Here is an 8608-nt window from a genome sequence, read left to right as displayed (position 1 = left end):
GGCTTTAAAGTTTATTTGCTGTCCAGCCAAATATGTTGTAGGTAGGCAAGTGATAATGCAAGTGATAATGCATTATCTTATTATGAAGTCATTTTTTAATGCATTACAACCATGACCACTGATTTGTGACCCCGAACTCAAATAAATGACCATACAAAGTCAAACAGAAAAACAATGAGTTGGATAAACATATTCAGGTTGTATATACTGCACAAAGTCAAAAATGTTTTGGAAGTATCACCATTCTGCGAGTGGAAATAGTCCTAACCTTAAGGGTTATCACAATAGAATGTACAAAACATGCAAACATAACTACATTACACCATTAAATACAGTTGGGATGTAGTTAGAGCTCAATCTCAAACTGTTTCCATCAAACAGAAAAACAAGAAAAGTTGGATAAAGACATTTAGATTGTAGATACTGCACTTTGCCTTAGTTGTTTAAGGTCATACAAAGGCAGAGTGCAGTATCTGCATTTTAGGGGTCATAGGTCAAGTCAGTGGTCATGGTTGATACGCATACAAATCACTACATAATAAGATGATGTGGCAGTGCATTATCACTTATCTACAGTGCTTGGTTTGTAAATCGGGAGGTGCCGGAAACAAAAAGTTAGTAGAGGCGCTTGCAGAAGTTGCACACACGTGGATTTTCTTTCTGTAGCCTAGGCTCTGGGAAACATGTGGCCTTTTATAAACACATTCTACGTCGTTTTACATGACTGAATCTTTTGTAAAACCGCACAAAGGATTGAAATGACAGGCTGCTTTGACAAACAGAGAATCTGAGATCAATTCAAACGACCTCGTCTGGAATCCGTCAATAGCCTAAGTGTGTGGAGACGCACATACTGTATTGTACAATATCAGGAGGAAAAAGTTTTCCAGTTTCACTGACTCGGCCAATGATGTGCAGCTCACTCGCCGGTGATGGCCGATGCGCTCGTGCCAAAAGCTTCTCTCTCTCTTGTTTTACTGTGGCTAAAGTATAGGCCTACTCCTGGTGTAGTTCTCAGAAGATTTCATTCCAGTGAATCTCACTCGAGTTATGTGAGAGATTCAAGCGCTCTTCTCTCTCTCACCACAGCAACAGCCAAGCATTGGTCTGTCGCTAGCGTACAATGTAGTGCAGACCATAACCCCAGGCTTTGCCCAACACAAATCAACTAAGAATATCAGGCACGTTTCCACATGACCTTAATTAGGGGGCAGGAGAATTACAAAGGAGTCGAGTCAAATTAACACGGATTACTTCTTTTGGACAACTAGTCCACTTTTGTTTTTAGAGTTCTTACATTGCAAACAGTGAAAATAGGATCCGTCTCAAGTGAATCACTGCTTATCATATTTGGCTGGCTAACAAAAAACTTTAAAGCCATTTTTCTCATCTTCATCGTTGGCGCAGTTACTGTGTTTTGACTTTGTAGGGCAGCCTACTGTAGCTCTGTCTAATGAATTTGAGAGTGGTTACATTTCTCCAGACCCATCCCTCAGCTTTTTACCTAAACACAGGCTGGGCGACCACTTTGTTATCGTTTCAATTAAGGATTGTAAGTTTAAAAACACCTGGCGTTCCCGTCTTAGATAGTGCTCCTGCTTAACCTCCCGACCCCACTGTGTCCCACCAGGAGTGAAGGACATGGCGATGGGATGTGTAGTCTGCAGTGTAGGCCAGATGTGTGCTGTAGAGTAAGTAGTAACAACGTCCTGTGGATGCTTCTGCAAAGTAGTGAAACACTAAACAAAACTAAACGGATGTCTTACCATGCCTCATGGAGTATGACCCTCCTCTTTCTTTTTTTAAAACACACCTTAGCTACTCAGTACTTTAGGTCACGGATTAAAAGAGTTGTAGGCAATCAGTACATATCGAATATCATCCCCAAGTATTACGGAAAACAGGAGCAGGAGGATGAGCCTCTTATTTAGAAAGCATTGAGGGGAAGTATGAGAAGCATCCTTTCTAAGTGCTCAGACTTGACTGAGTGGTTTTGTATTGTTGAATAATGAATGTGCATAAGTGGATCAGGAGGAACTCAAATGTATCTTCCCTTTCCAAGTAGAGGTTACCCACAGGCACAGATCTAGGATCAGTTTACGCTCCCTAAATCCTAACCTTAACTGTAAGAGGAGGAAACACTGAACTGACCTTAGATCAGCATCTATGGGCATCTTCGTCCTAACCGAACAACCAAAATATAACCATGGATGAATATGACATCTTAAAGGTACACTCAGTGAAATGACGTTGTCACAAGCAGCACGGCGGATTATGAGATAAGCAACATGCAAGACTTCGCTCTCACACAGTTGCACACAGTATCTGCACATGCTTATTTATTTATTACATTTTTTTATTTAACCTTTATTTTACTAGGCAAGTCAGTTAAGAATAAATTCTTATTTACAATGATGACCTACCCAGGCCAAACCCGAACCCAGACAATGCTGAGCCAATTGTGCGCCACCCTATGGGACTCCCAATCACGGCCGGTTGTGATACAGCCTGGAATCAAACCAGGGTCTGTAGTGACGCCTCTAGCACTGCGATGCAGTGCCTTAGACCGCTGCGTCACTCGGGAGCCCATGCATGTGCATGGGTTTGCTTTACACTGTTCACAGTGGTAGCCAGGGCACTTTACACTGTTCACAGTGGTAGCCAGGGCACTTTACACTGTTCACAGTGGTAGCCAGGGCACTTTACACTGTTCACAGTGGTAGCCAGGGCACTTTACACTGTTCACAGTGGTAGCCAGGGCACTTTACACTGTTGCAGAAGCAGCAGCTACTTCTCCTGGGGTCCACAAATAACACAAATCATGACGAGTAACAAAACAATGACACACTGTGACACACTGTTTGACAAGGACAGCCACACAAATTGAAAGCTGCAATATGTAACTTTTTGGGCGACCCAACAAAATTCACATAGAAACATCCCAAAATTATACTAACAATTCAAAACGTCAAAATGTTAGCGTGTCTGTGTGTGCGTGTGTTTGTGTGTGTCCCCTCCGAGTCCCCGCCTTTCCATGAGTTGTTATTTAATCCATTTGTTAAAGGTCATTTTGCTGTTTGCTTGAGTAATTGGAGATGGAACAGAGTTTCATGCGATAGTGGCTCTGTAGAAAATAGTGTGTTGCCGTGAATTCCTTTTGGACTCAAGGACTGTGAAGAAACCCCTGGTGGTTTGTTTTGTGGGGTACGTACTGTATGAGTTGAATGTTATTTGATATGCAGACAATCTGGAGTTTTCATCACAGCAATATTCATCATAAAAACTAAAAGAGAAGCAGTTCATCTCTCATTAATCCTCAACCAGGAAACACTGGCATGCATGTTGCTGATGTTAGTTCTGCATGTGCAGTTAAAGGCAAGGTGTGCTGCTCTGTTTTGAGCCAGCTGCAGCTTTGCTAGGTCTTTCTCTGCTGCACTTAACCATATTACCGGACAGTAATCAAGATGGAACAAGACCAGAGCCTGGAAAACTGGTCCACATCATTTTATAACAGACATACTCCTCACCATCACCACAACAGCTTTGTCAATATGACTTTGCCCATGATAATTGACCAGCCAATGTTATACCTAGGAGTTTAGCTTCCTGAGTTTAGCTTCCTGAGTTTAGCTTCCTGAGTTTAGCTTCCTGAGTTTAGCTTCCTGAGTTTAGCTTCCTGAACTTGCTCAATGGTCACACCCTTTATGTACAACTCCAGTTGACGTTTAGGTCTTTAGAGAAAGTTTGAACCAAATACAATGCTATTAGTTGTAGATATGTTTAAGACCAGTTTATTATTAATCACCCATTCTGATTGAACTGTAACTCCCTATTTAGAATTTCAGTGAGCTCACTGACTTTGTGTAAGAACAGTGGCAAATAATTTGTAAAAGTAAAGAAATGTAACAGCAACTACCCTAAGGTACACCGCACTGTGCATATCGGATGTTAAAGAAGCTTTGGATGTTAAACAACACTCTCTGGGTTCGATTGGAGAAATATCTCTCCAACCCTAACGTACACCGCACTGTGCATATCGGATGTTAAACAACACTCTCTCGGTTCGATTGGAGAAATAACTCTCCAACCCTAAGGTACACCGCACTGTGCATATCGCACTGTGCATATCGGATGTAGGCAGGGTAGCCTAGTGGTTAGAGTGTTGGACTAGTAACCGAAAGGTTGCAAGTTCGAATCCCCGAGCTGACAAGGTACAAATCTGTCGTTCTGCCCCTGAACAGGCAGTTAACCCACTGTTCCTAGGCTGTCATTGAAAATAAGAATTAGTTCTTAACTGACTTGCCTAGTAAAATAAAGGTAAAATAAAAATGGTAAAAACTCTCTTGGTTCGATTGGAGAAATAACTCTCCAACCATAAGGTACACCGCACTGTGCATATCGGATGTTAAAGAAGCTTTGGATGTTAAACAACACTCTCTGGGTTCGATTGGAGAAATATCTCTCCAACCATGTGATGGCAGGTGACTACAATTTATGATCAATAACATCAAAGGCTGCACTGAAATCTACCAATACAACTATCATCTTATTATCCATTTGAACCAATCATCAGTCATCTGAGTCAGTGCAGGACAAGTTGTGTGCCCTTCTCTATATGTATGCTGAAAGTCAGTAGTTAACTTGCTCCCTGAAAAATAGCATTGTTTTTGGTCAAACACAATCCTCTCCATCAGTTTACTAAGAACTGGCAGCAAACTGATTGGATGGCTGTTGGAGCCAGCGAAGGGTGCTTTACTATTTTTAGGTAGTGGAATTACTTTAGCTTCCTTCCATACCTGTGGACACACTCCTTTAGGCTTTGGTTAAATGTATAGCAAATAGGGATAGCAATATAGTTTGCTACTATTCTCAATAGTTTCCCATCAAGTTTGTCTATACCTGGTGGCTTATCATTATTGATGGATAACAACAGTTTCTCCACCTCTCCCACACTAACTTGACCAAATTCCAAACATCAAACCTTCTCTTTAATTATTAGATCTTTTATTAAAAAATATGATGGTTCAATGTTCAATGTTGTTTTTTCACTTCTGAGTTTTTCCACTTTACTAGTGAAATAGTAATTGAAATGATTGGCAATATCGAAAAGTTGACCCATCAACTTCAATGAACAATGGAGATGAATTGGGTTTTCTGCCCATGATATCATTGAAGGTACTCCAAAATATTTTTCCATTGCATTTTATGTCAATTATCTTTGTTTGGTAATATTTTTTATTCTTCTTTTGGTTAAGTTTATTCACATTCCTCAATGACCAATATGTCAACAAATCAGTCTAACTTGTTTGTCACCTCTTTTGCATAATTTCTTTGAACCATACAATTGTTCAATTCATCATCAATCCATGGGGATTCTTAATAACAGGTGCATGCTTGTCAACAATTGGCCTAAATAATTGTACAAATAAGTCCAGTGCTGCATTTTAATTCACTTCCTCGTACACATAAGACAACATACATTTTTTACAACTTCCACAAAAGAGTCCTGGGAAAACATTTTGTGTGATCTCTTATAAATTACTTTAGGCCCAACCTTTGGCACTTTGGCTTTCCTTGTTATTGACACAATAGTATGGTCACTACAGCCAATGGGAACTTTGCTTTGGAGCAAAGCTCTGCAGTATTAGTGAAGATATGATCGATACAAGCGGATGCCACAGATCCAACTTTATTGGTTTACACTCTAGTTGGTTGAGTGATATCCTGGGTCATATTACAGGCATCAGTCACAGTTAGAGGCTTCCTCTTGAGAGGACAGCTAGTTGCTAACCAGTCAATGTTCAGGTCACCCAGAAAATAGACCTCTAACATTACACACACTATCAAGCATTGGACGCATATTATCCAAATACTGACTGTTAGCACTTGTTGGCCAATAGTAGCACCCTGAAAGAAGAGACTTTAGATGAGGCAGGTGAACTTGCAATCATAACACTTCAACCACATTTGTCATGAGATCCTCTCTAAGCTTTACAGGAATATGGCTCTGAACATATACAGCAACACCTCTCCCATTGCCATTCGTGTCTTTTCTGTAGATGTTATATCCCTGTATTGCTACTGCTGTATCATCAAAGGAATTAGCTAAGTGAGTTTCAGAGATGGCCAGAATATGAATGTTATCCAATTTATTGATTTCATTAGCCTTATTTCTAAAACGACATACAGTGCATTCAGAAAGTATTCAGACCCTTGACTTACAGCCTTATTCTAAAATGTATTCAATATTTGTTTTTCTTCATCAATCTACACACAATAACTCTTAATGACAAAGCTAAAACAGGTTTAGACATTTTTGCAAATGTATTCAAATAAAAAAACAGAATGACCTTATTTACATAAGTATTCAGACCCTTTGCTATGAGACTTTATATTGATCTCAGGTGCATCCTGTTTCCATTGATCATCCTTGAGATGTTTTTACAACTTGATTGGAGACCACCTGTGGTATATTCAATTGATTGGACATGATATGGAAAGACTCTTCCTAGAGTTGGCTGTCCGGCCAAACTGAGCAATCAGGGGAGAAGTGCGTTGGTCAGGGAGGCGACCAAGAACCCGATGGTCACTCTGACATAGCTCCAGAGTTCCTCTGTGGAGATGGGAGAACCTTCCAGAAGGACAACCATCTCTGCAGCACTCCACCAATCAGGCCTTTATGGTAGAGTTGGCAGACGGAAGCCAATCCTCAGTAAAAGGCACATAACAGCCCGCTTGGTGTTTGCCAAAAAGCACATAAAGGTCTCTCGGACAATGAGAAACAAGATTCTCTGGTCTGATGAATCTAAGATGGAACCTTTTGGCCTGAATGCCAAGTGTCACGTCTGGAGGAAACCTGCCACCATTCCTACAGTGGAGCATGGTAGTGGCAGCATCATGCTGTGGGGATGTTTTTCAGGGGCAGGGACTGGGAGACTAGTCAGGATCGAGGGAAAGATGGACGGAGCAAAGTACAGAGAGATCCTTGATGAAACCCTCCTCCAGAGCACTCAGGACTTCACAGACTGGGGCAAAGGTTCACCTTACAACAGGACAACGACCTTAAGCACACAGCCAAGACAGCATAGGAGTAACTTTAGGACAAGTCTTTGAATGTCCTTGAGTGGCCCAGCCAGAGCTGGGACTTGAACCCGATCAAACATCTCTGGAGAGACCTGAAAATAGCTGTGCAGCGACGCTCCCCATGCAACCTGACACAACTTGAGAGGATCTGCAGAAAAGAATGGGAGAAACTCTCCAAATACAGGTGTGCCAAGCTTGTAGCATCATACCCAAGAAGACGAGGCTGTAATCACGCCAAAGGTGCTTCAACAAAGTACTGAGTAAAGGGCCTGAATACTTATGTAAATGTGCCATTTCAGTTTTTTTAATTTCTTAAACCTTGTTTTTGCTTCGTCATTATGGGGTATTGTGTGTAGACGAGGGGAAAAAACTATGCAATGATGTAACGTAACACAATGAGGAAGTCAAGGGGTCTGAATGCGTTCTGAATGCATTGCATATTAATATGCAGTATTCTTAGCCCTTTCCTTGGTAGCTTATTGGAGATAGACATAATATGGAGACAAAATAAATACGTGTGTATGTGTGTTTGTGTGTGTGTGTGTGATGTTGGGCTGAAGCTACTGACCCTGAGGCTTGGCTTCAATGCTCTTAGTTGTTGCGGAAATCGACCCACTATGCTGTTTACTTTCTGCATCTACGTCATATCACTGAGTCTACCTTTAAACCAATATTTTGGTATCATTTGGTGTTTTCTTCAGCAGAAGCTTTTTGGGTCCAACGGGCTGCTGTAGGACCCGTCTCCTATTTGCATGTATTTGCACTAGTTTGAAAACATTAAATGACAATAAAACTTATTTTGAAGCAAATGTCACATTGTATCTTTGTACTTTTGTCAACACTATTGTACTGTAATAGATGCGGTGGTTGTGTGTATAAAATGAAGAGTGAGAGAGGGACAGGGTGAGAGAGAGAGTGAGAGTGGAACAAAGCTTCAGAAATTGAGCTGAATAGAGAGCAATAGTAATTGCGTCTTTTTGTAGGCACTAACCCCGCCATGGCTCATTTGTCAAAGCCTTTGGGGAAATAAACTGTTTTTTTTTTGGAGGGGGGGGGGGGGGGGGGGGAATAAAAAGCTGAAAATAAGGTCTGTGGTAAACACAGGCTTGGCAGATCTTATATGTTTCGTTCTATGCGATAATCTTTATCAGCGAATGTCACTTTTGTGAATTTGGAAGCATTTATGTAATCAAAACAAGCACTTAAAGCAGATAAAGGTCTCATAATTCATAAAGGTCATAAAGGTCATAAAGGTCATAAAGGTCATAAAGGTCATGTTAACTGACTGATATCTCATAGAACAAAACATAGAAGATCTTCTAAGCCTCAGACATGATTCAAATCCCTTTCTTTAGCCATTCATTTCCCCCATAGGAATGTACGAACTGACCAGCGGTAACTCATTTCTGGTTTTGAGGACTACAAGCTGGTGGGACCCATTGAGCTCAGTCAGCAATAAGGCAGACCGCCATAGTGACAGAAATGAGTAACCACTGGCCTGCAATGGATATCTTGGCAATATCCA

This window comes from Oncorhynchus kisutch, linkage group LG25 (genome assembly GCF_002021735.2).
Source record: "Oncorhynchus kisutch isolate 150728-3 linkage group LG25, Okis_V2, whole genome shotgun sequence".
In the NCBI taxonomy this organism is placed as follows: domain Eukaryota; kingdom Metazoa; phylum Chordata; class Actinopteri; order Salmoniformes; family Salmonidae; genus Oncorhynchus; species Oncorhynchus kisutch.
This window is presented reverse-complemented; position numbering follows the sequence as displayed.